Source organism: Ceratotherium simum, chromosome 4 (genome assembly GCF_057802395.1).
Source record: "Ceratotherium simum simum isolate JZ-2026a chromosome 4, ASM5780239v1, whole genome shotgun sequence".
Classification (NCBI taxonomy): domain Eukaryota; kingdom Metazoa; phylum Chordata; class Mammalia; order Perissodactyla; family Rhinocerotidae; genus Ceratotherium; species Ceratotherium simum.
The window spans coordinates 233,848-261,178 of NC_141903.1; the positions used below are offsets into that span (position 1 = coordinate 233,848).

Genomic DNA, 27,331 nt, shown 5'->3' on the forward strand with positions numbered 1-27,331 from the left:
GGAGGTCCATTAACCTTAAAAAGAAAGCGGAAATGGAGGAGAACTTGTACTTGCAGGTACTATAAAAGCCACAGCAGTACAAACAGTGCAGTGCTAGGTGCCCAATGGACAGACTCTTCTCGACATGGGAACCGAGTATGCACTGAAGGTGACCCCACATCAGCGGGGGGATCACAGACGGCAGAGCAGCTGGTTTGGGAAAACTGACTCACCATATGGAGAAGAATCACTGGAGTCTCACCTAACACCAAATAAAATGGTGAATTTCAGATGGATTAAAGACCTACACATAACACACATAGAGTGAATAAGAGAAAGTGTAAGAGAATATCTTTGAGACCTAAGAGTGAGGAAGGTCCTCTTCAACAAAACATCAAAAACACAGGGTACAAATTTGATGAATTAGATTTTATCGAAATTAATGATTTCTTTTCAATAAGGGGCAACACGGACAAAGCAAATAGCAGATGACAGAATAGAGAAGAAGGAATTCACAATGTTTAATATCAATGAGGGATTAATATCCTATGTGTGTATATATATATAAGAACTCATGTGAATCAATAAGAAAGAGACAGCATCCCATAGGAAAAAAGGGCAAAGGCCACAAACTGGCAATTTTCAGAAGACGAAGCCCCAAAACTAGCATATAAAGAGAGGTCCAGACTTCTTAGTGTTCAGAGGAGTGCAGACTAAAAGCACAATGAGAAATCACTCATCCTCACTGACTGGCTAACTTAGAAAGCAGGCTCATGTGGCATGTGGGCACGTGGAGCCTCAAGGCACTGCCAATGGCAGGATAATGGTGCTGCCTTCAGAGGGTCCCTCTACCCCACTTGTGACACATCCCCCATGGGCCACCAACTCCCCTCCTGGGCATACATCCCAGAGAAATCTCCACACACAGCCAGAAGACTACACAGTTGAGGCTACTCATTCAGCGTTGTTTGTGGTGGTGTGGAGTGAGAGGCAGGCTTGAGTCTCCAGGAGAGTGGCTGGCTAAAATGGGTGCTCTGCAGCAGGAAGGAGAAACAGATCAGATGTACATGTGGAGGAAGGTAAAACACAGTGATGAGTGAGAAAAGCAAGGAACAGCATGAGACTATAAATGTTATTTACAGAAACTAAAATGTATGTGCACAAAACAGCAATTCACGTTTTGCAAGAATACAGTCATGCATCACTTAACCATGGGGATACATTCTGAGAAATGTGTCATTAGACGATTTCATCATTGTGTGAACATCATAGCGTGTACACAAACCTAGATGGTACAACCTACTACACACCTAGGCTGTCTGGTACTAATCTTATGGGACCACCATCCTATACGCGGTCCATCGTTGACCGAAACGTCATTATGTGGTGCATGACTGTATATACAAAATAAAGATACACATTAGACTGTATGCTGTATGGGGGGAAAGGAGGAAGGTACAGGGAGAAATAGTTACATACAGGGTAACATGCCCACTCCAGACCCATGAGTCAGAGTCTTTGAGAGTGGGCACCAGGAATCTAGATGACTCTGATGTGCAACCAGGATTGGCACCAACGATTTACAGTATGCTTACACCTCAGGACAATATAAAAGTAAATGCAGGGCCGGCCCCATGGCTTACCGGTTAAGTGCTCGCGCTCCGGTGCTGGCGGCCCGGGTTCAGATCCCGGACGCGCACCGACGCACCACTTCTCCGGCCATGCTGAGGCCGCGTCCCACATACAGCAACTAGAAGGATGTGCAGCTATGATGTACAACTATCTACTGGGGCTTTAAGGGGAAAAAAATAAATAAATAAAATCTTTAAAAAAAAAAAAAGTAAATGCAGAAGTAAAACTCAGATATAACCTCTACCAAGTGACATAGATTAATATATGCCATGTGGCTGTGGAATAAACCAGAATGAAGCATGTTTGGTTAATCATAGCAATGACTGGGATGCTGAGATGTAAAGTGGACAGCGGGAGGGACATGAGCTTCACTCACCAGCCTGGCCTTCAGCTCTTCTCCAGTCTGAAGCAGCCAAGGGAAAATGGAATTAGAACACCAGGTCCCTGCAGCTTCCCTGCTCACATGATGCATTTTGCACCCACCCCTGCCCCTCTCCCCTTTCTCCTGCCACCCATACAGCCAGCAGGTTTCCAGCCTGGGCATCATACCTAGTTGGGAGATAAGAAAACACACATGGATACCCAGATGCTAAAGAAGAAATAGTTCTAAGAACGGTCACTTACCAAGTTCTGTCTGAAGCTTCCCTGTAAGCAAAACGCAGGGAAAACATTAGGCTGGGGATAAATGGAGACACCTTCCCAAGGCAGTAAGGCCACTGGGAACCACTACTCACCCCAACCCCATCCTTGTCTCTGCATCACCCTAAAAAAAGAAGCCCATCTGCAGGATTCTTACACCTCATCCTATTCTTTGCTCTAAAGCAGAAATCTGCACAGGGCCCAGAAGAGAAAACACTCTTGGTACTCAGGAGCCTCTTCCCAGGGCTCATGGCTGGTTTGAAGGGGCTACTGTTCTTTTGCCCTGAAATCACATGCTTTCCTGGGGAGGAGGTCCTGCATGAGCCTCAGCGTGGCTTCCTGGGTACATTATTTAAAGGACTGGGAGGACATCACACACAATTATTTCCCCTGGCCAGATACCAAGACTGATATTTTGCCATTAGAAACGCATTCCTTTGATTTTTTCATGCTAGGTCCTCTTTTTTTTTTTTCCTGAGGAAGATTGGCCCTGAGCTAACATCTGTGCCAGTCTTCCTCTTTTTTGTATGTGGGTTGCTGCCACAGCATGGCTGACCAGTGGTGTAGGTCCACACCGGGAACTGAACCCTCGAACCCTGCCAACCTAGGCCACCAAAGCAAAGCAGGCCAAACTTAACCACTACACCACCGGCCGGCCCCCCAGGTCCTCTTTTAAAACTAAATGCTCCTGGGAAAGGCAACACTATACACTAATTCCAACTACAGTGTTAATGACTTATTATAGTTGGGTTTTTTGGGTTTCCTTTTTCCCCTTCAGGACTGGGTAGGCTGCAAGACAAACTTCTCCAACCTCACAATTTTGTCTGGAGTTTTACTGGAGCCGGCAAGGTGGTTCTTTAGGTCTTCCCCCTACCCATAGCGGCCTTCTCCATTCCCCTTCCTTTGGATTCACTCTCCCCTCCTCTGTACACACACACACACACACACACACACACACACACGCACCATGGTTTCAAGGTGCTAAGTCCCTGTAGGTAGAAAAATGAATCTGATAATTCACTCCACTTTGGTGCAAATTAAAGGCGTTCCTTGCCAGTGGCACTTGTATTCAAGAGAGAAGGACATTGCAGGACGATGAACAGGAGGGAGCAGACGTGTAATTGTAAGTGAAGCGTATAATTTGCAGGGGAGGGGCTGGCAGGGTCTGTCCACAGGGTCTCAGGCCAGACCTCCTTGGCAGCTGCGCTCCAGGCTGGGAGTGGAGAGGTGGGAGGCACAGAGGGATGGGTCGTTGCCATCCATCGCTCTTCAAAGGGAGCCTAAACTCACTGAACTCCTTCTTCCACTGTGCGCAAGCAGGGTTACCCCACTAGCCCGCAGGCCAGCACCGTGTGCGCGGCACCCAGAGCTTACCCAGTTCCGCTGTGAGTTTCCCTGGAGAAGAAATGAAGAAAAGAGGGAAATCTCGACGATGAACACCGAAGCCTCGTTTCCCCAAAGTGCACAGCCTCGGGCCCGGCGTTCTGGGGAGCAGGCTGGGGTGGACGCGAGGGAGGGGCGGGCTCCGAGGCTGAGGAAGCGGAAGAGCACCCCTCGGCCGCCCCCTGTCTGCCCTGCCCGAGGGTCTGCAGTACCGGCCTTCTGGACCCACCGCCCTCCCTTCTGCTGTCAGGGCTGGGAGCGAAGAGCGCGCCTCTCCCTTGGTTACCTTTGTCCTTCTCCGCCTGCTCCTTCAGCTTTTCTGCAAGGAGGAAGAAAGGAGAGAGGTCGTGAGTGCGCGCTCCCGCCTGTCCCCTCCCTCCTCAGCCCCGCCCGCGGGGGGACGGCGCCCCCACGGCCCCTCCCGGCAGGGCCGCCTCGTAGCCCGGGCCCTCCGCTGCTTGCGAGAGAGGTGCAGCGCCAGCGCCCTGGGCAGAGCCGGGAGGAGCGGCAGCGCCGCCAGAGTCCCGAGGAAAGCTCTCTTCCAGGGGGAGGTTCCGGGCAAAAATACGTCTGGAAAACACCCCACAGGGAGTTGTCCCGATTTAGGCGCCACGAAGACACTAAGTGACGACACTGTTCCGGCCCCTGCGTGCCGGAAAACCTTCCGAGGGACCTGTTGGCGCATTCAACCCCCTTGGCCCCACCGAAGCCATCTGTAAAGTGGGACTGGGACCTGCTCTCGAGGGGTGGATCCCGAGGAAGAGCGGCGAACTTGAAGCTGCTCGGCGGAAAGGGGGAAGTGCTGCCAACTGCAGGACGTGCAAGGACAGGGGCTGAGCGGCCGCCCACTCCCCCGGCTTGACGCCCCTGTGACCAGCGCCCTGGCCTCCTCTGCTTCTTCTACTCTCGCCCTGCACCTGAAGATCAGGAGAATCCGAGGCGTTTTGTGGATATCTGGAGCCCAGTGAATTATTGCTCTCTACCCTCACCATGGAATCCACAAATCAACCGCCTGCTCCTTGCAAATACTTGGCTTCTACTTTTCTTCACACCGTTGGCAGAACTGATAGCAAAGCCCCTCTGTCCTCCGGTCTCCCTGGGGAGGATCTGCCCAGAGGCAGGATGTGGCTCAGGGCAGATCCACAGTGGCTACACAGTAAAGAGATAGGTGCAAAAATGGAGAGTAACCCTTTAGAAATTCTTGTGGCATTTTAAGATAATAATTTTGTGTCTATTGAAGACAATTATAAAAAATTGGTGCTTTTATCTCAGTGGTCTTTTTAAAAAATATATTTTCCTTTTTTATTCTGGTAAAATATACATAACATAAAAACTACCATCTTAACCATTTTTAAGCTTACAGTTCAGTGGCATTAAGTACATTCACGTTATGCATCCATCACCATCAGAACATTTTTCATTTTCCGAAACTGAAACTCTGTCCCCATTAGACTGTAACTCCCCATTCCTTCCTCCCCCAGCCCCTGGTAACTTCTCTTCTTTCTGTCTCTATGAATTGACTGTTCTAGGTGCCTCATATAAGTGGAATTATACAGTATTTGTCCTTTTGTGTCTTATTTCACTTAGCACAACATATTCTTTTGTTTTTAATTTTATTTTTCTAGCAATGCATTTTTATTGTCTTGTACAGAAGTATTGGGCCACAATGGATTGGTCTTTCACCACAAATGTTTGCAAAGCACTGACCTAAGAGTTAAGAGCTAGGGCTCAGGGTCAGATGCCACCCTGACCTGAAATCTCAACATTGTCCCTCTGTCCAGCCTCTCCTGCCTCCTCCCTGCTCCTCCAATAGCCGCCCACATTCCTATCCCAGGACCTTTGCACTTGCTATTCCCTCTACCTGAATGACCTCCTTGCAGATATCTGTGTGACTCACACCCTTTCTAAAGGATAAACACAAATCTAAGAAGGAAAAAAACGGATTTTCTCTGGTGCAAAAAGGGAAAGATACTCCCTCTTTCCCTTTTCTTAGAGTATTTCCTTTAAAAAACTTGTAAATCCTTTCTCTACCCCTTTGAGATTGTATGTAAATCCTTTTGAAAGCTGAATTAGCCTCTGGCCAGCACAACCTAGAATTTTTTTTTTTTTTTTAAGGAGCTCAGAGCCATTTCTTTGAAATGTAAACATCCCAGGAGAAAGTGTCCCTAGCTCCATGCCATAAGTTTTACTTCCTAGCCAGGTTCCAAGTTGTAACTACTGTGCTTGTCATAGAGATGTAAGGTGTTTTATTTTTCCTTTGGATAAAAACAATTAGCTAACACAGATGGCCACCCCAATTACTAGGTGAATTTCAGATGAACTATGTGTAACACATGGTGTTGTCAAGTCCTCTTCCCTGAGGTCAAGTTATCGCTTATAAGGGTGAGGTTTCTTTCTTATGATAATGTAACTATTGATTTGGACCAATGTGAAAAATGGCTCATAGGTTAGGTTTATCCTCAAGATTTAAAATAATTGGAGCCATGAACATTAGACCCTTCAGTGTGTGTCTCATAATAACACTTTGATCCTAGATAATGGCCTCACCTTGAACTTACTGCCCAAGCAATTTCTTTCCTGACCCGTCAATCCACATACACATCCCACCACGCCTTCCAGCGCGCCCTGCTCCGTTGTTCTCTATACACCAAACACCCTCTAAGCTATGATGTAATCCACTCTTTTCCTTGTTTCCGCCACTGGAATAGGTCAGCTTGAGGGCAAGGGTTCTGCGTACACTGTGGTTTTGGGTACTCAATAAATATTGTTTGAGGGATGACATTAGGAACACACAGGCTCTCATGATGACCCCTCATGAGGAGAGTTATTTCAGGGTCTTATGGCACGGCCTTTGGTAAATAAATGTTGGCTTTCTGGGGCCTCGCCCATTAACTCTTTGGGTTATCAATTGTACTCTTAGTAGGTTCCTGATATCCAAATTGCTGACTTTTTAGGTGTCAAGGTCAGCCCACCCCCAACACGGCCAGGACCTAGTACCACTGTGTCCTTAAAGATGGCCTTTGGGACAATGGACATGGAGGACATGATAACTGCGAGGATAGGGTGAGCCAGCATCCACTGACCTGCTATCTGGACCACGAACTCTTTCTTCTGGATCAGGAGGGGGTTCTGGATGGAGCAGGACACGTTGCTGTGGGCCCCCTCTCGGACGACCACATATGTTTCCAGACTGAACATGCCCTGGGCGTCCTGGATGATGGCTTCCGTCTCTGGAGGCAGGCACTGTCCCTGATGGTCTCTCCATTGAGCCTTGGGCTTGGGGTACCAGCCACTGGAGCTGCACCTCAGCTGAATGCCTCCCTCCTTGAAGCCCTCAAGGGAGATATGAGGGTCTGAGCCCAGCCCTGGGAGAGGCAGGAGGAGTGGGAAAGATCAGGCTCCTTCCCAGAACTTGTACGTGAAGTTCATGCCACTACTCAGCATTTGCAGTCACCGTAAGGCATCACAAACTGTGACTGCTCTTAACACACATGTGGGCTCACAGCCCCCACCCGTGGACTATAATAACAGTCTAAATCAGTTGTGCTGTGTGGGACATGGGGACAGTACTACCCTTGAGGGGCATTTGGAAATATGAGGGGGGCCATTTGGCAGGGAAGGACTACTAGCATTTAGTCATATTATGCATGGGACAGTCCCTTAGAATGAAGAATAGCCTCACCCCAAATTTCAATAGCTTGTTTTCTGTCTCTTGGATCCCACCAGAGCTCAAGGGCTTGTGTCATATGCATTCCTTTATCTCCCCATCCTTGTGGAGTTAGCCTTCTATTTTGAATTTGCAAAACATTAATATGGTTTAAACATCAATACTGTAAAAAATGTATATCAAGACAGCCCCAGACCGTTCTCCATCTTTTCATCCCAATGCACCCCCCTTCTTAAGGCAGCAGTTTCGTTCGTTTTTAGTTTATCCTTCCTGTGTTTCTTTTGTGCAATGTTTCTCCATCATCCTTACACAAAAGTGTACATGCTAGAGAACCTCTTTTGCAATTTGCTTTTTTGTCTTAACAACATCTTAGAAATCACTCCACACTGGTTCATGGAGCCCCTCCTCATTTTTCCAGCTGCACAGCATGACTCACTCCGTTGTGTGATGGACCATACTCAGCGGCTGTGCCTGGACATTTCAGTCATTTCCACTGTTTAACAATTACAAATAAGGCTACAAAGTGAAACTTATACATCCTCCTCTTTCACATTGGAGGTGTGGGAGGTGTATGTTCAGCGGAAACTCCTAGAGGTGGGACTGCTGTCCAGAGGGTGGATGTACAGACAGTCCTGTTAGCTATTGCCAAACTCCCCGGCACCAGAGCGTCTGAACTTTGAACTCTGTCCATGTCTTCAGAGCAGAGGGCCCACTTCCCAACAGCTCCACCCTGTGTGGTCCAGCTGTTGAATTTTTGCCAATCTGATAAGTAAAATAACTGCATCTCACCTTTGATTTGCCTTTCCTTCATTATGAGTAAAAGTGATCATCTTTTAATGTGTTTAAGGGCCATTTGTGTATCTTTTTTATGAACAATTCTTTTGTTCGTTTTCTAATGAATCTTTCTTTTTAATCTTTTTTTTTTTAATTAGAGATATTTTTCCTTTTCACTGTGACTCTCTACTCCTGAGCAAAGCAGTTCTATCCAAATGGACCCCTCCTCCCTCTTCCCTGCTGGGGCTTGCCCGGGTCACGCACCTGCTACCTCCGCTCCCAGACCGCTACCCCAGAGAAGTCGCTGGAGAAGAACTGGCACCCATATGGGCCCTGGTCTGCGGGGACGACGCCGCGGAGCTGCAGGATCACGCTGCCATCGGCGATTTCGTCCGTGTCGAGTTGGTTCCTGTTCTGGAACTGCGCCATCTGCCGACCGTGGAGCTCCTGCCCGTCCTGGTACAGGTGCACCACGTCGGAGGGGCCGCTCCGGAACCAGCGGATCTCCATGTGCTGGGCGTCCAGGTACGGCGACAGGTGGCACGAGAACTCCACCTCCTCCCCGACAAGCGCCAGGATGGATTCCTCGGGGCCTACCACCTTGACCTCCTCGTCGAGCGCCTCTAGGACGAGAAGCCAGAACAACGGACAAAATCAGCCCTCCTCAAACATGTTTTTATCACGCCCCTTTGCAGCTCAGGAATTGACAGTAAACCCTTCAAATGAGGAAGATGAGACACACTACAGGACGACTGGTTCGGTTTCTTGAACAAGTAATTGTCATGGAAAATGTGAATGTGCCAGATTAAGAAATACACAAGGCACTTTACAAACAGATACAATGTGTGGTATTGGACTGGTTATTGGTTTGACCCAAGCAGCTGCAAATGCTACTTTGGGGACAATTATATAAAAGTGGCCAGGGCATTCGATGAAATGGAATCTTTGACCAAAAAAAACCAAATGTCAAAAAAATGTTACTATTCTCTTATTTGATTAAAAAAATACATATTTGCATAAATGTGCAGAGAAAAAGATCTGAAAGGAGATATACCAAATTGTTGATGGTGGTAACTTCTGCATGATGGGAATAGATGTTTTCTTATTTTTCCTTTGTCTGATTTCCTAATTTTTGTATAATGCATAAGTACAGCTTCTGTGATAACAAAGGGTATCAGAAATAATCTGTGGGCTCCCTGCCTCATGGGTTTTCCTATCTAAAGGCTAAATCCTGCCTTGGGGAGTTCTGTTTATGAGGATCTTTCATTTGGTCGTCGTCTTCGATGGTGTCTCCACGTGGCCCCTCTACTCCCCCAAGCTAGTCTGTTTTCTGCAGTTTCCATGAGTGTTGCCATTCCTGCAGCAGCTCCTTTGCACGTGCTGTTGCCTGCCACCCGGCATGCCCTCGCTCTTTTCTCTGGCTTTTGTGCACTTCATTTCCTTCCTTTGAAGTTCAGCTAAAATCCCATCCCCAAGTTCTCCCTTCATGGATCCCACAGATCGTGGAGGTGCATTTCTGTGTTCACGCCATTTGGGACCCCTTGCTGCCCACTGGGCATAGCCCATCACCCTTCCTACCAGCTTCCCTCTCCGGCTTCTCTCCAGCTGTCTGTCCCCCACACCTGATGCCCGGCCCTCTCCTTGGGCACACCCTGCCTCAGTTTCCCCCCATCTGTCATCTTGCTGGAAATGTGCTTCCTGGAAGGCTCTGCTCAAACACTACCTCCTCTCCATGACTCTTCTTGGCTTTCTGGAAAAAACAAATTGCTCTCTTAGCTGTGCTCCCAAATCCTTGGATAAGTTTCTCTTGCAGCCCTGGTCACACAGCTGGACAGCCAGCTGTTGATATCACATCCGTCTCCCTCTCTTGACCACAAGCTGCTTGAGGAGCTGGGCTGTGCCCAGTCACCTTGGTATCCCTGGTTCCCAGCTCAGGGAATTAGGGAATTGCATTTGCATAATTAGTTGATACTCTGTGTTGGCTGCTTCTTTCGTGAGAGATGGTAGTCCTGAGGTCCTTCCTGCCCTTTGAAATCTATGGCTTATATGCAGGAGTGGAGTTAAAAATATTTACCAACTGGTTCAGCCCAAGCACAGACCAGCAAGAGTTTCTTTGTACCCTCTTGCTACACCCCTGCCATGCCTGTGAGCTGTAGGGTCGTGGACAGTGTGTAAGGGGTGCCAGGTGGCTGGAGAGATGGTAGAGGAATACTCTGGGGCTGGATGGTGCTCAGGGCCAGTGGCTCTTTAACAACTGGAATGGAGATCTTGTATTTTAGCCACTGGTGTGGTGTGGTACAAGGCTACAAGATCTTAGCCTGGGAGCAGCTGGCAGGAGGGCTGGGCAGAAGCAGATGTGCTCTCATCCTGGCTGGCTGGGCTGCAGATCAGACACCTACTGAGTTCAGCTCCCCAGGCTGGAGGAGAAGGAGGAGGTTGGTGAGGAAGAAGAGGCTGCTGGGCAGAGGTGCTCGCTGGGACGAGTCCAGGCAGACTGGGAAATCCACCATCTCCTCAGCAGTGGGGCCACCTCGAGAAGGACAGAGAGACGGTGGAGTGACGCTGGAGAGCTGGCACTCAGCCCGTCAGGGCTGAGGTCTGTTGATGCCTCAATTATTTTTTATTTAATTCTTACCAGGCCCAGTGACTGGCTTCTTTTAAGCCACAGTCAGATGTGGGAACTCCTTCTGATTTTACCAGGCAGCACTGCTACCGGCGTTGCTGGCCTTGCAGGACTCACGCAGCTGTGAAGGGACAAGGCTAAAGGGTCCCAAAGGAGGCGGCTCTGAGCTTTGTATTGTTTAGAGCCAAGAATAAAGCCACACATTGTGTGTGGGCTCAGCTAAGATTCAGTGGCTTTCCCCAAACAAAGGGAAATCTACAAGGACTCTCAGATGCATTTTCATTCTCCCTGCCCCACCTTGCTCCCATTTCCCTTTGGCCTGGAACATCAGGTCCACAAAACAGAAGAACAAACACAGAGCTCTGATCTTTCGGAAGTGGTATGCGTGCCTGGAAGCTGCCTGTCAACTCCAGCCACATCTGGGACACCTTCCTCCAGTCCTGGGACCTCAGGTGGAGTCTCTAGAAGGTCAGCTGGTAACTGCCACTCCATCTACAGCATCTTAGAGGCCACAGGGATGGGGTGGTCCCTGTAGCCATGCCCCCCGATCTGTGGTCCAGGAGACCCAGCCCCAGCACAGGCAGGGGCGTCCACTCGCACCCCTGATGCCCCCTGGGCCCTGTGGTCATGCCTGGCAGCCTGACAGCCAGGGCGTGTGGGTGGCTGACACATTGTGGGAGGTACGAAATCCTCTCCACATTTCTCCTCTGTTTAGATGTGCCACATTAGGCAGATTTTTTAACTGGCTAAACCTCAGTTTCTTTGCTGGAACAGTGGAAGAAAACACTGCCCACTCAGAAGGCTGTTAAGCCTCCCTCGGGCTGGCTGGGTGCTCTTTATAATAAAAGCCAGCACCTCCTCCCTCGTCCTCCACCTTCCAGACATCTGCTCTCTGTCTTCTTTCAGAGACTGCACCCCTCTCCTTTCACTCCATCGGAGACCCCCCCATTCTACTCTCCAGTACCTCAGTCTCCCCTCTCCCTCCTTCTGCCCCCCACCCCTTTGCTTGATTTTCCTTCTCCTGCAGACCTGCCACATGGCGCATGTTCCTGAGGTCCTGTGGCTGCAGAGCCCCCAAGATGCCATCAGCAATACTACCAGCAGGGAGTGGACAAAGGACTTTAAAAGCTGCTGGGTCATGCAGGAGAAGAGTGGTCAGAGGAGGTGTGAGAGTTAGTTAAGCGGCGGGGGTGGGGTCCCTGAGTGACTGTGAGCTGGAAGGCCCTGGGCTGGTGGAAATACAGCCGGAGGGAGGGGCAAGGGCCTGCGAGGCAAGTGGCCAGTGTCTGGGGACCCTGCCCTCTTGTAGGCAAAGGGACAAGTTGGGTGGCTCCATTCGTTTTTCAGGAAGAGCCCCTTTAGGGGAGGAGGCAGGAGTCTCCTCTGGGGAGACTTGGCCATTTTGATGGCTGGAAGCTATTGGAACCACTGTTTACCCAATAGCCAGCATAACAGAAGCCTTGGGTCGGAGTCCAGGCTCTGGCCCAACAGTCCAGCCTCTTGCTCTTTTGGTTGATGGTAGGAATGTGTCTGTGACAGGCCTGGAAACCGGCAACAAAGGACTCCAGAGCAGGGGTGCACGTGGCTTTGCATTTTCTCTCCGTCTCCCTGTCCCCTTCTCTTTTGTGTCCCAGTCTTTTTTCTGGACTCTCACATGGAGGCCAGGAGAGCACAGCCATCAGGGCTATATCAGCACCAGCTAACGCCTTCCAAAACAAACAGGGCTCACATGGATCCATTTGGATCGGCTAGATTCTCAGGAATCAGTCAAGACTTGTGTTAGGTGGTACTCAGGTCCTCCCACAAGGCAGCGAGGGGGCGTTAGGCCTCATGGCTGGGGTTGGGGGTGACTCACAGGAGGAGCACATGCTCCAACTTCCCTGGGCCGGGGGATGGTGCCCCCTCCTGGGGGGCAGTCAGTGTGTTCCAGACCGTGGAATTACTAACGGGACTGCAGTGCTCTGTTGTGATACACTTGTGTGATTTCCATCAGTAAGGTGCAGGGTGAGGAGGTTGTAAACACAGGCACACACATACGTGTGTACATGCCCACAGCAATAAAAACTAACATGAACTGAGCACTTACTATCTACCAGGTGCTTACCTATACCAGAAGTATTAATATTATTATTACTAATAGATCCAAATTACAGACAAGGAAACTGAGGCCAGGGAGGCTAAGTGACTTGCCCTGAACACACAGCTAGGAGGTGGTGGAGTGGGGGTTCCTCTCAAGCTCAGCGCTTCGCTGGACACAGAGTCCTCAGCAGCTGTGCCGTGTGTCAGGGCTGGGTGCATTCTCAGTCCTCCAGCCCCCAAACCATGACCCTGTTAGGGACTTCCTGGCCACAGACCCTGACGCAACACTCACCCTGATGGCATCTCACATGCTCTGAAGAAGTGGCTTGAGTCCACAGGTGTCAGCCACAAGACCAACCAACCAACCAACCATCAAATGAATAAAAATCTAAAAACCCCACCGCTGATAATACAACTTAAAACTGGAATCTCTCTCAGACCTGTCAACAGCATCTTCTTGGATAGGAGACAAATGCCCCATGGTCCCTTTCTCCCAACACACAAGGACACGGCCTTGAAAGCCTTTAATCAGAAGGAGACAGTCTGGCAATTTCCTGAAGTGACTTCAGAGGGGCTGAATGCCCTTCTTGCCCTCCTTCCCACATGCTGCCTGAAGTTACCCCTCTTCCAACCTCACTCTGAGGTTTAAAGGCTCTGATCCTTATCAAACAAGTACCCTTGTGAGTGGAAACACTGTAAATGGATTTCAGAGTCTATTTCTGGTGGGGAAAGGTGAGAGACTGGACATGCTGGATATTTGGGGAAGAAGGAGGGCCCAGTGAGGAGAGGGACAGCCAGAAAGGGGGTCTCAGACTGGAGCTAAGCTTTGCTGGTGGGGTATGTTCTCCCTGCTTTCTAGGGGCCTCTAGGTTGTTTCCTCCTGAAGACACAGAGGGAGGAATAAGGGTTGTGCACACTAATGCTGAAGAGATCCAGGGGAAGCCCATTTCTCCTCTTCCTCCTCATTTTCTCCCTGGCCCCACTCCAACCCCATTCGGTTTTCTCCTCCTGCAGCTGCAATTCCTAAACAACGCTTGACGTTCTCTTGATTTCCAGCCCTTCAGCTCCTGGACGTCTCTTTATTTATTTATTTAATTTTTTGTGAGGAAGATCAGCCCTGAGCTAACATCTGCCAATCCTCCTCTTTCTTTGCTGAGGAAGACTGGCCCTGGGCTAACATCTGTGCCCATCTTCCTCTACTTTATATGGGACACCGCCACAGCATGGCCTGACAAGCAGTGCCTCGGCGCGCCGGGAATCCAACCCCGGGCCGCTAGCAGTGGAGCACGTGTGCTTAACTGCTACGCCACGGGGCTGGCCCCTGGGTGTCTCTTTAAAGATTATTATTTTTTGCTTGTGCTACTTGGTGAGGTTGGGCTGCATAACAGTGGTGTGCATTGCCCTCCTCCCATTCCCCACGTCCGAAGCTGTAAGCTCCACCGGGTAGGGCTTCTGCACTCTTGCACCTTCTCCCCATCCAGCGCCAGCTGCGATGCTTTGCCCCCGAAAAACTGTCAGTTAATGCCCACTGGCTTGTTTTTGTTTGATTTCAATAGGCCCACAAGAGGATTTCCACCCCTAGTCTCCTCTAAGAAAGGTGAACCACTCCAAGAAGGAACCTTCAGGGCCGGCCCGGTGGCCTAGCAGTTAAGTGCGTGCACTCTGCTGCGGTGGCCTAGGGTTCGCAGATTCGGATCCCGGGCGTGCATACCCAAGCAAGGCCTGTCAAGCCATGTTGCGGTGGCACCCCATATAAAGTGGAGGAAGATGGGCACGAATGTTAGCTCAGGGCCAATATTCCTCGGCAAAAGGAGGAGGAATGGCATCAGATGTTAGCTCAGGGCTGATCTTCCTCACAAAAAAAAAAAAAGAAGAAGGAACCCTCAGTGAGGCTTGAAATGGCCTGAGGTGGAAATGGGATGTGTCTGAATCCTGCCTCCTCAGTGGAACTGCCTGAATGGGCATCTCCCCTTGGCCACACTTGAAACACCCTGTCCTGCAGCCAGGCTCAGCTGACAAGAGGGTGCCAACCCATCTTGTGCTCTCTCCAAAACCTCCTGCTGTCATTTTCTGCTTTCCATTTCTGCAAGGTGGACAGTTAGATAGGCAGTGAGAATGAGCCACATACCTGACAGGTAGCAGCGAAGAATCTGAAATGGCAGATGAGTCCTGGTGATCTCAACTCCCCTGCAAAGGAGACAACTGTTGTAAGTGTCTTGGTCTCAGATGCTAAGATCCCCTAGACACAGGCTGACAGTCGAGTCAGCTCTGTCACAGAGGGGCCAGCTCGTCTGTGACAGAATTATCCGCCCACCTTCCACCTTAAGACACACACTGCTTGCTCTGTCCTTTGCTATAGAAATCGAGATGGAGAGAACAAAGTGAGGAAGTCCCTGTCACATCCTGTCTCTGTGAGGCAAATCATGAATTGAATTTCCATGGAAAGTGTCCTGCCAAAGTTTTAGAAGGAGAGCAAAGGTATCTGGGGGCTTTGTAGAAACTGCAAACTGCAGAGGCTCAGAGCAGGAAGAAAATGCTCCAGCTGGCTGCCCAGGATCTCTGGGATCCAGGGAGGCAGGATGGCCATCCCTGACTAGCCCTTCTCTCTTAACCATCACAGGGAAAGACACAGAGACTGGACTGGAATATCCGCTAACTAAGGGTTGGGAAAGGGCTGATGCCCAGCTCTTAACTTGCCATACCCTCCCCTGCAGGGCAAGAGCAGGAAGGAAGACAGCCTGGGAGCGTTGCCATAAGTAAAACCCACAAGAGCTGTTCACACACAACTTGGAAATACAGTGGGGCACTGTATTGGGATTACTCTAATGGAGTGGAACTCAAAAAAGAAGAAGCAACCACTACCCTAACCCACCCCATTTTGACATAGGCCTCGGTGCAACTTTGATATTAGTGGGAGAGAAGTACAGTGGACCAAGGTGCCAGCCACCTGGCTGCACCCCACACTGACACCCTCCCTAGGGGACAGATCAGAGCTGTGGCACAGGGTAGCTAAAGCACATGCAGGACACCCCCAGAGACTCTCAGAAATGCCTGATGTTTGGGGTGGGGCCTGGCAGGTGCTCAGGCTCTGGGTGAGCAGGTGGAGGTGAGAACACTGAGCTATGGGGCACTGACTTGAAGGTGACCCTCCATGTTCAGGCAGGCTGGTGCATATATCCTGGGCTTATGCATGCATAAAGATGTCCTACACAGTAAAGGGGGCTAAGTGGTGAGCTCAAATGGTGGGTGCAGGTCCTTGGGGCTGGGGAGACACAGGAGTGCTCAGGGACAGATTGAACTTAAAATGGACACTGAACAGGATCAGGGAAACAGGAGGGTGAGGGGAGGGGGACAGACATTCTGAGGGGGGGGGTTGCTGTGTGGAGATGAAAAGTCTACGGGCTTGCTGAGAGAGTTTATGAAACGCACCAGTGGAAGGGAAGGCTAGACAAAAATAGATAGGACCCAATTCCAAAGGACCTTTCATGCCACACAGGGAAGTGGAGCGACATCCTGGGCAGCTGAGAGCCATCTGGGAGTTCAAAGGATCTGAAGTGATTCAGGCTAGAGAAGGAAAATGGCGGCTGTACCAAGGGGCTATTTGGAAACGTTAATCCTTGCTTTTCATTGCCCTTTACCTGAGGTCCTCCACACTGCCTGGGGAGAGGTGAGACTGTCACAGCAGGAATGCAAAGGCAGCAGGCAGAGTCCACTTCTGTGATCCCAGGCACAGCCCTGCTGGGATGTGGGAGGGAGACCCCAACTAGCACTGCCTGCACACCAGGGTGCTCACCCAGCAGGAACAGGACCCCATGGCCATCTCACCAGCTGTATATGGGCACCTCCAGTCCAAGGCCTCAGGAAAGGTACAAAGTCCTGTACTCAAAAAAAGAGTAAGCGCTGGACTCCTGGTGGGTTATAAGTGAGACAGGAAGGACCCTCACCTGTCCTTGGACAGTGGAGAACCCACCACGCTTCAGCCTCTCCATCAGGTCCGTTAGGACAATTCTGCTTGGTGGACACCAGCCCTCACCATGACATGGTCTGAGGGAATTCCCGGGCAGAGGAGCGGGAGAGTCCCTTCCTCAACACAAAGGCCATTCTCACACACAGCTGGGACACCAGAGGAGATGGAATGAAAGTCATATCCAACTCACAGGTAGGTGGATTAATCCTTCTCTTCTGCCAAGGAAGGATGGCAAAAGACAGCAGTAAGGGTGACTTAAGATAAACTTGTGAGCACAGAGGCAGGCTTGAGAGGGAGGGGAGTCATCTCCCCTCCTGAGTTTGAAAATAAAATGTTTCCCTCATCCTCAGAGTCCATGCAGGAATTTGTGTCACCTCTATCTCCCCACTCAGTGACCATCCTAGCTTTCCAGCCTGCTCTCTTTTTATTCTTGGCCCCTAATCTTCACCAGCCCAGCACGTGCAGCCTTCACATCCACGCCCATGCTTTTGCATGTGGTGTCCTGCTCACTTCTTCTCTCTCCCAATCCATGTTCTCTTTCGCCAAGGTCCTCACAACACTTCTTCTTCCAATGTCTTCATGGGTGAACTCTGTGCACAACCTCTTCCTTGTCACTCTTCAAGTTGCTACCTATAGTTTGGACCTGTGAAAATATCTCATAAGACACATTTGCAAATGTCTTTATGTGACTGTATTTTCTTTTCACCTACAGTTTGGACCCCTGGAGTTCAGGGATCAAGTCTCCTTGGCCCTTGGCATAGTCTCAGGCACCAGCAGATTCCACCTGGCATAGGTGAGTCACATGGGTTGACTCACAAAGGAAGAGACAGTCATTAAGGCAGATGGTTTTTGGTCTACACTGCTCAGGGGTTGTCTTGACATGAGTACAGCCATGTTTGGCCGCTCCATTGACCTACAGCCACCAGCACACAAAGAAATATAAAGCTGCTTTCTGTGTGGTGGGGACTGGCCTTTTCCCGGGTACTGGCCTTTCTCCCATGGAGAGAGTTGCAAATTGTAACATTTCAAGGCTCTTGGAGTGTCGTAGCACGGGATGGACTGGCCATCTGTGCCGGGCTAGGACGATAACCAAAGAGAACAATGCACGTACACAATTACTGGGCTGGGACATTAGCCAGGGGGCTCAATGCACGCACGCCACTGATAACCATTTGTGCATGGAAACACTAAATGCTTGCTCTGCGAACTCTGTAATTGCTTACTCAAAAAATTATTGATGGTATAAAAACTGCTGGAAACTGAGACCTAGTAAGAGTTCCACCTATGGAAGGGACGTCTTGCCCAGGACGTGTGAGCTTTGCCCAGCCACGTTGACTGAGAGGACTCTCCCGGCAGTGGGGTGTGAATATTGTGAGTAATTGATTTGATGTGAAGTAATTGATTTGATGTGAAGTAACTGATCTGATGTGTTCTCTTTTCAGTCAACCTGGTGTTTCTCTTTCCGGTTGATTTGTGTCATTTCTCTTCCGCTGATATGGATGTCTTCCCTTTCCAGTCGAGCTGATGTTTTTTCCCTCTTAATATTTGACCTATTCGGATCTGTTTGCAGACTATCGCCTTTACTATCCTCTATATAGTAAAATATACCTTCAGTCCATTTGTTTGGAGTGGAAAGTGTCTTTTACGTCTCCGATCGAATCCCCGAACCTCTCGTAACAGGGGCAGAAAGAATGGATTGGATAATTTCACATCAACCTCCCCCCCAGCCCAAAGCATTGCTCCCGAACCTTCCTCATTACATACTTTCCTTCGTTTTTCTCCAAGGAACTGATACTGAAAATTCCTGTGCCACCATTGTGCTTTTGTCACACAGGCGGTGAAGCACACACACACTGAGAGAGAGGGAGAAGCACATTGCTCTCTGAGCTGCAGGCACTCATCTTTAGCTGGTTCCCGGGGGATGTCAGGGGCTGCAGGGGCTGCACATACTCTTCCACTGCCCAACCAGCCTGAAGTCTCCAAGGTCAACAGGCATTTCTGGGGTAACTTGTAAAGTGCCACCCAAAGGCATCAGCATTGGGCACTCCCACCTCAGAGGAATTCCTGTGCAGTAAAGAATCAGCCAGCATCCTCTCCTAGCATGCAGAGCCATATAGAATGAGAGTTGGTTGTGAAGGAGCCACCAGTTCAATGCAGGCCCTGTGAGAACAGTGCTCACACGAGTGCCATCCATTTGGAGAGGCAGTGGATGGGCTCTGGCGGATGGACTTCATTATGCTTTTTCAGAGAGCCAGCCCAAACTTAGAGTTTGACAGAGATTGAGTTACGAAAAGATTGTAATGGAAGAAAAAGTGATAAGGCTGTTTCTTAAAGATGGTGCTCCACGCCCATGGGCATCAAACCTGTGCTTCCTTCCCCGGCATGGGCGGGCTGCACAGTGTCGTCCACAACCTCTCCTGGCTCCTCTGGCGAACAAACAGCACCTGTTTGTTCTGTTCGGGGGAACCCATTTTAAGGAAAATTATTTACAATTTCTAAATAAGGCCAAAACGTGGCCAACATGTCCTTCCAATGTCATATGGGGGCACTGGCACAATAAGGATTAATTATTTATTAGGGCACTTGGTTTGACTATTGTTTACTATTACTTGAAGGTCCCAGACTTAGTGCACTTGCATATTTAACTTGTAGATTTTGTCCAACAGAGTTGCGAATAATTTCTGTCTAATGGAGGAAATAGTCTCAAAGGTATGGTGTCCCAAAAGGTGGGACATTAACCACTTCATATATAAGCTGGTAATCTTATCCCAACATTGCTATATTAAGCTGCCTCGATGTACCTAACTTTTCAAATGCTCTTTGAACCACTCTTTACCATATTATTGATTCCCTCAAGAACTAATGGGTTGAATAAAATCTTTGACACAAGTTCATTTATATTTGAATGATTCATGTTTAAATTTTTTTTAAATTACACTTTGTTCACGTTTTAAAAATTATGAGAAAATAAAAACGTATTTATTATTGTTTTAAAAATTATACCTTGACAAGTCATTAGCCTAGAAACAGCTTTTCTGGAAAGTGCCCTGACCCTGGCCCTAAATGAGCAGTAACTGGCAGGACCATCCGCCCGGCCTCCTCAGCACCATGCAATCCTCACTGTCGTGATGAGCCCCAGTCCATCCCTGATGGAGCCCAGATAAAATGGGATCATCTGGAAAACATGGCCAGAAAAATCAGCTTCAACAGTGTCTTCTCCCAAATACTAGAGGTCCTTGTAGGAGACCCTTCTGCCTTCCTCTTTGTCCTTTCAGGATTAGGTTTCTAAATGTCTAAGTAAAAATGACAATGTCATTACAAAGACTTTTAAAAAGGAACATTCACAGCCTTAGTTGTGAAAACATCCACTCACTGCTGTACTTACATCATTGGGCCTAGGAACTAGTAGGATGCAAATCCCCAGCTAAAATTGAGCAGCTATGTTCCCGTCACAGGGCCCAAGAGGGCAAATGGTGGCCCCCTCTGAAGTTCGAAACTAAGAATCAAGCTGTTTTCAGTAATTGCCTGAGGGAGAAATAGGGGGGTAACGTGGTTCAGAGTTGACCTCTGGTGACTACTAAAATGTTTGTCCAATAGTGGGCTGGGGGAGGGGAGGGGCTGCTGGGAGGTAGAGAAGCCTGCAGTGGATTTGGTGGCCAGCCAGGGCCCTTCCACGGCACATGGGCCACTGTCCTCAACAACCACAGTTGGGACAACACACCAACTCCCAGGAGGAAAACGGAGGCGGCAACAAAGAGACTAGAAACAGAGGTGAGCTCCTCCACAGATGCAAGAACATGGTGAGACCTTAGGGATCATCTCGCCCAAGGCCCTCACTGCGCAATCCAGAACCAGAAGCCCCGGACTGTGAGGGACTCCAGTGACCTAACAGGGAGGCAGAGCTTCTAGGACACCACACATCCTATGGCCGAGTGCAGCTCTGAGAACTGGCCCCAGATGGGCCGAGAGCTAGTCATGGACACAGTGTCCCTGTTGAGACTCGGTTCTGAAGTCTGCAAGGGACGCTCCACAGGGCCCCACTCCCATTGCTCTGTGCACTGTTTCCATCTTGTCCATCTTGGCATCTGATATGCAGAAATTCATTGTTACAAAAAACGCTTCGGTGAATGTGTTCTGTGCATTTGTGTAATTATGTCCTTAGAACAGAAGAAGATTGCCGGATAACAGGGAACATGCATTTAAGGTTTTGATGGCTACCCTGCAAAAATGCTGTGCCTATCAGTACTTCTAGAAGCAGGGTACAATGGTGTCCATCTTTGTACACGCTTTTTAATAAACATTGATGTTACAAATCTTTTGCATTTTGCTAAATTTATTTTACTGCACCCTTTCCTATCCTGGTGAAGTTGTGCATCTTTTCATGTTTATGATCTGCTTGTATTTCAGGTCTGTGAGTTGTCTGTTCTATCTCATGCTTATATTTATACTCGACTGTTTGCCTTTTCTTATCCATTTGTAGGCATTCTTTAGATATTTTGGATATTGACCAGAATTATTGTCTGTAATCATTGAGGCAGATATTTTACCCATTGCTTGTGTTTTTACTTTATTTATGGTATCTTTCATCTTAGAGAGATGAAAAATTTAATGTAAATATGCCAATAATTTATTTTATAGCTTCTGGGGTCTGTGTCATGATTGAACATAAATTTAGTTTTAAATGATTAACATATAATACAAATATTTCTAGGATCTTCTTCTAATAATTCTATAGGTTTTGTTTCGTTTATATTCATTAGGAGTGTGTGTGTGGTGGGGGAATATAAAGTCTCCCATGCGAAGCAAATATCATATCGCCTGTTAGAGAAAACCCCAGTTTCCCCGACTGAAGCGGCCTCTTCATACTTACTGCATTTCCGTACATTGTTAGGTCTGTTTCTACAGGCTCTGTTCTGTTCCATTGACCTACTTATCTCTTCCCATATCAGTAACACACTGTTTTAGTGACAATTTGATATCTGAAGGGCATCTCACTTCTGATTATACTTCCTTTTCTAAAGTGTTTGAGCTATATTTACGTATTTGCTCCTCCATATGAACTTCAGAATCATCTCCTGTATTTTTCAAAATCAATATCTTGGGGTTTGGATTGGAGTAACTGACACCTTATAACATGTTAGTCTCCCACCCAAGAATATAGTCCACTTTTTGTCATTCAGCACAGTCTTTTAGTTTTCTTCTTCAGCCACATTAGTTGTTGAGACTTTTTTCCTGGATTTTATTTCACAGATTGTGTGCTATTATGAAAGGGATTTTAAAGAGTGTTCTAATTTGTTATTGCTAGTGTCTGGGGAAAATCATTGCCCTGTTGTTTATATCTTGTACCTGATCACCCTTTAAAGCTCTCTTATCAGTTCGAATAGTTTTTCGGTTTATTCTCTTGGGTTTTCTAGGCAAACAATTTTATCATCTGCAAGAAATACATTCTTTCTTTTGTATTTCAATATTTATGCTTTTAAAAATTGTATTGTTGGGGTTCTCAAGAACACTTGTAAGTAATAGCATTGATAGCAGACATTCTTGTGTTATTCTGGATTTTAAAGCTAATGCTGCTGGTGTTTTTAATATTAACTGTGGTGTTTGCTACATGTTTTCTAAAAGATACACTATCGAGTCTTTTCCTTCTATTCCTAGGTTACTGAAAGGAATTTAAAAATATGGAATGGTTGTCTAATTTATCAATTGCTTGTTAAACATCTATTAACTTGATAGTTAATAATTTTTGTCCTTAGTGAAATGAGTTTCATTAATAGAATTCCCAATGCTGAACCATTCTTGTATTCCTACAATAAATTCTACTCAGTCATGGGTATTACTCTTTTAATATTCTGCTCTGTTTGTATACTAATATTTAATTTAGGGTTTGTCTTCCATATTCATGAATGAGATAGGTATATAATTTTCTTTCATTTATCTTTCTTTTTTTCTCCCTGTTTTCTTTATCCAATTTGGAATAAAGATTGTGCAGTCATCTTAGAAAAAGTAAGAAAGCTTTCCATCTTCTCTGCTAAGTTTTTTAAATATCACAGAACTGTTTGTTTGATCGAGTAACTTAGAGAACCATCTGGACAAGCCCTTTGGGAGAAGCAGATGTGTAACCACTGTAGAAGTGTATTCTATTCAGGTTCTCTGCCTAGACAAACTTGCCAATTTTGGTCATTTAGTTTTTCTGGAAATTATTCATTTCATTTATGTTTTCATATATTGTTCATATTTATTGGTTTAAACTATGCATGATAATCTCATAATTTTTAGCCTCTATATCTGGTGGTATATTCCTTTTATTGTTTATGATATTACTTATGTGTTCCTCCTTTTCTTCCTCCCTTCTTTCCTTCTTTCTTTTGAAGTCTTGCTAAAAATAGTTTATTTTTTTACCATTTGAAAGAAAAAGCTATTGTTTTTATTTAACAAATCTATGTATTTTCCTAGTTCTTTGATATCTGCTTTTGTCTTTTAGATTTTTCCTTCTACTCTTTTAGAGGTCATTTTATTATTCTGTTTTGGCATCTGATTGACATGCCTATGGCCTCATTTCCTTTGTGTCACTCTAACAAATTCTCTCTAACAGAGTCTTTAAGGTTCATCCTTATTCACTGTGTATCCCCTAGAGCCCATCCCAGGTAAGGTTTATTTATTATTGTTTATTTCCAAGTAGTCTGTCATTTTAGTTTCATTTTCCTCTTAATGAAAGCATGACTTAGAAGAATACTTTTTGTGTGCTTGATCACATCCCTTTGTTACAAACCTTCTCTGTGATCTTGTTTTAGATATATCTCTAGATAAATAAGTGTCTATATATAAAGCATTTAGAACGGTGTCTGGCATATAGTTAGTGTTTGCTCCTTTCATCATTATTGTAATCTATTATAAGAAGCATAAGACTTTTTTTCTGCCACAAGATAAAGTTTCCATATTTTAATAGGAGAATGTAATTTGTCACATTTTTTGTGGTTACTGATTTGCTCTGACTTCTTCTTCTCCTAACTTTATGTTCCTATGAAAAGTGATTTCTTTTTCTTGTATGTTTTCTTTTCTGACTGGGTGGATTGTACAGTTTTCTTTCTTTGTGTGCCCTCTAGTGGTTTGAAAGTTCTATAACCTAATCCATTCCCCTTAGAAATCCATGAACCTGCATTTTTTCTCAGTGGCTAGACGTGCTGGTCACTTCTGAATGAGACACAATGTTGAGTTTGCTTTCACATCTCTTCCTTCCTTTCTACTCTTCCCTCCAAACTCCCAGGTTTGGCGGAAATCATCTGGACGTTTTGTTTCAGATGCTTTTACATATGATTTTTCCTTCTTCTATTCTAGAAAGTATTTTCTAAAAATGGTATTAGAAATCACAGATGCATTAGCAGCAGTTATCATAACAATCACCACTTTTGGCAACTTTGTGGCTCCTCACTGTTTCTTGTGTGACATGTCTCATCGCTTTCTCTTTTCTTGGGGTCATTTTGCTTGAAATATCCTCCAGTATTTTATCCCATTAAATGTCCTTCGGTAGTCTAATTTCTCTGATTCCCTTCATTTCTGAAGATTTTCTTGTACTTTCTTAGTTGAAAGATAATTGTTCAAAAATGTAAATATGACCATGGGAGGCAATGGGATTGTAACAGAGTCATGTGGGAAGAGCGGGTAAGGACGTAGAGGGTGGTGTAATGAGTTAATCCTGATCCCTCAGCGCAGGGATTCAATAGAGGGGGATGGTGATATAAAAACAGGATTCAGACATCAGGAAGTAACTACAGAAAAACCAAACCCAAAGTCACAAAGTTCTCCCTCGGGCAACAAGACTAGGGTGGGTAGGGAAGAGATGAAGAAGGGAGGGAGATTAGGGGGCTGTTGCTTTTTATTACAATGCTTTTTGTTCAGTTTTACTCTTTAAACATGAACCTGCTTTACTTTGATGAGAATATATGTATTTTAAATATAAGGGGCTTTTTAGTTCTGACCAGATCTGAGATGTAAAGTCAGGTTTTATGTGAGTAATTCAGCTATTTTTCTGGCCATATAAAGAGAGATTAAACCACATAGGAGCTCACAAAATGAATCTCTCTTTCTCCTGCTATGTCACACACACACACACACACACACACACACACACACACACACACCCTCTATGTGTGGGTGAGTGGCTATGTGCATGTGTGTAGCCAGGCCCTCCCTGGTTGTCCCAGCCCCTCACTCGCTCTCTCTCCTTTCCTACCAGGAGGTAAATTTCTGATATCTCCTTCCACAGTGTCCTCTGGGCTGACCACTTTGTTTCTAGACAACAACCCCTTGACCCAGCCCACCACGTATCCCTCATGACGGTCCTCTGCCAGTTCTTGGCTTCATATTTCTTACTCCCTTCAGGACACACAGGGAACCAGCCCTCACATGTGCCACTCACCAAGTGCTCTGAGACCCCCTGCTCCCTCTGGCCCCCTGGACTCAGTCCATCTTCTGCAACCCAGTCTGTTTCCTCTCCTTAAGGCTCCTCAGGAGACATGCCTCCTCCCCAGGCACAGTCGGTGGGCCTCGCTCCTGACTCAGGACCTACAGTGCTGCTCCCCACCACTGTCCTGAGGTGGGAAAGCTCAGAAGGCTGCCGCAGAAGGCAAGGTCTCCTGAGCCTCCAGCAGCCGAGGTCTGCAGTGGTTGGACACTGACACCATCCTGGGCTCCAGTAATAGCCACTGGGGCCTGCAGTCCTTTCCATGGCTGCTGGTTTTGCTTTATTCATTTTTATTATGAAAAGCATGTGGTGGTTGGGATTTTTGGAGGGAGATGCACATTAGCACCCATTTTTCTAATCTGACTACCATGTTGCATTGATGTTAACTTTTTCACCTATTCATATGAAGTTTTGACAAAGATTCCTTGACAAAAATCAGGTTCCTTTGAGCCCTATTCTTCACTACCATCAACCTTGGCCTATAAAGACTGTAGTTTCCCAGCACAAATGATTTCTTTTACCACCCTACCTAAGAGACTTGAACAAACTCTAGCATCATTTCTAACAACTCAAGGCTGTGTCCCTGGGATGACCCATTCTCCTTTGAAGTTCCTACCTGGGAAAACTCAGAGCTCACAAAGGAATTTACCATTTGTGTCAGCCAACACTTGAAGATAGGGTCCCTGTCTCCCAGTCTCTCTAGGAGAGTGGGAGCCAGTGTCCACAAGCAGTTAGCAAACCCAGATAGCCTAGTCATATGGACCAATCCTCCTTCCTGCTTTTTGTAAATTTCCACTTCCCTGCTTTCTCTCCCCATTCCCTCATCCTCCCTTTAAAACATGTAGTTACCTCTGCACTAGTTGAATTTGGGCTGAACTTACACTAGACTGTCTTCTGTCAACTTAAAAAGGAAATTTGCCTGTTATTTTATCTCAAAATGAATTTATTTGGGAATAGCCAAAAGAATTGCCATTTGGAATCTGCATGCTATGGCAAACCGTAGGCAAATCCAGAAAACACAAAAGGCGAACTACATTTATAGAGAAAATGGGGGCAGTAGGGAGGGGCTATTGTAAAGGAAAGTCCATTAGGGGAGAGTAACAGTTCAGGGCAGCGATGGCTTCTCATTGGCTGAGCTGTGGCATTTCTCATTGGCTGGGCTGTTGCCAGGTGGGGAGAGAAATGTTCCCTCAATAGTAAAGTAGTTTTACTTGCTGTCCAATATGCAAACATCTCTTCCTGTTTGGTTTAATTGAGGATGTGTGATAGGGTGTGAGAGCTCCCCCTACAGGCCTTAACACCGATTGTGTTAAGATTTCTACTACTAATTTCCACACTTCCATACTGCAATAGTTATTACTGAATAAAATCTGTCTTGGTTGCTTGGGCTTCTTATGAACCCATGCAGAAGCTCCCTGATGGGCATCTGAAACCATCAATTCATGGCCTAAAATGAAAATACCCACTACCTGAGAACCTAGAACTTGCCCTTTCAAAGCCGCCTTTCCCTCTATCTCCTCAGTCTAGCCATGCTGCCGTCTCTTACCATAAATCCTCCCTCTGGACCCCCAGGACATCCGGCTTACCTCAGAGTGCTCCTTGGACCCTCAGACTAGCTGAATAACCCATACCTTTGGCAGGCCTCTTAGAGCCACTGCTCCATGCCACTGTTATCAAAAGGAGAAAACATCACAGTGGAAGGCCCAACTCCTACATTATACAGACAGGAAACTCAGCCACACAGGCACAGCCCCAATTCTGTGCAGAGAGGATTCAAAAGAGCATAATATCTGTAGTACATCTTTCTGGAGCATCAATTTTACTATAAGATTTGGAAGAAACAAAGCTATTTAGAGTTCTAGGCAGCTCCCACAAATCCATCAGTGTCGGCTACAAGATCAAAACTGTCCTCAGATAGCAGAGTGGAAACTGGCACCAGCAGCTGAAATAGGAAAAATGGCTCTCAAGAAGAATAGATGATCCACCCATGCCCTTGCATTCTCCTGAAACCTCTTTTTTGAGCTGTAGGAAGATTACTGTACCCTATGATAGACTACCAGAAATGCTTGTGACTCCTACTCTTCAGCAACCAAATGCTCTTTTGGACTCTTGAAGCTTGGAGGCTGA

At 47.0% G+C, this 27,331-nt stretch overlaps 1 pseudogene across 1 annotated transcript in view; it reads right to left on the reverse strand.

The window, feature by feature from the left end:
• LOC147917176 (butyrophilin-like protein 9) overlaps positions 1-26,162 on the reverse strand; it is a 30,156-nt pseudogene extending 3,994 nt beyond the window's left edge. Inside the window, exons 1-10 of the transcript XR_015551874.1 lie at positions 17,254-26,162; positions 14,905-14,963; positions 10,474-10,604; positions 8,351-8,695; positions 6,717-7,011; positions 4,077-4,203; positions 3,920-3,954; positions 3,625-3,645; positions 2,236-2,256; positions 1,988-2,014 (exon numbers count right to left, since the gene is read on the reverse strand). The product of XR_015551874.1 is annotated as a butyrophilin-like protein 9 (transcript). The remainder of the gene's footprint in view (positions 1-1,987; positions 2,015-2,235; positions 2,257-3,624; positions 3,646-3,919; positions 3,955-4,076; positions 4,204-6,716; positions 7,012-8,350; positions 8,696-10,473; positions 10,605-14,904; positions 14,964-17,253) is intronic.
• Between the last annotated feature and the right edge of the window lie 1,169 nt (positions 26,163-27,331).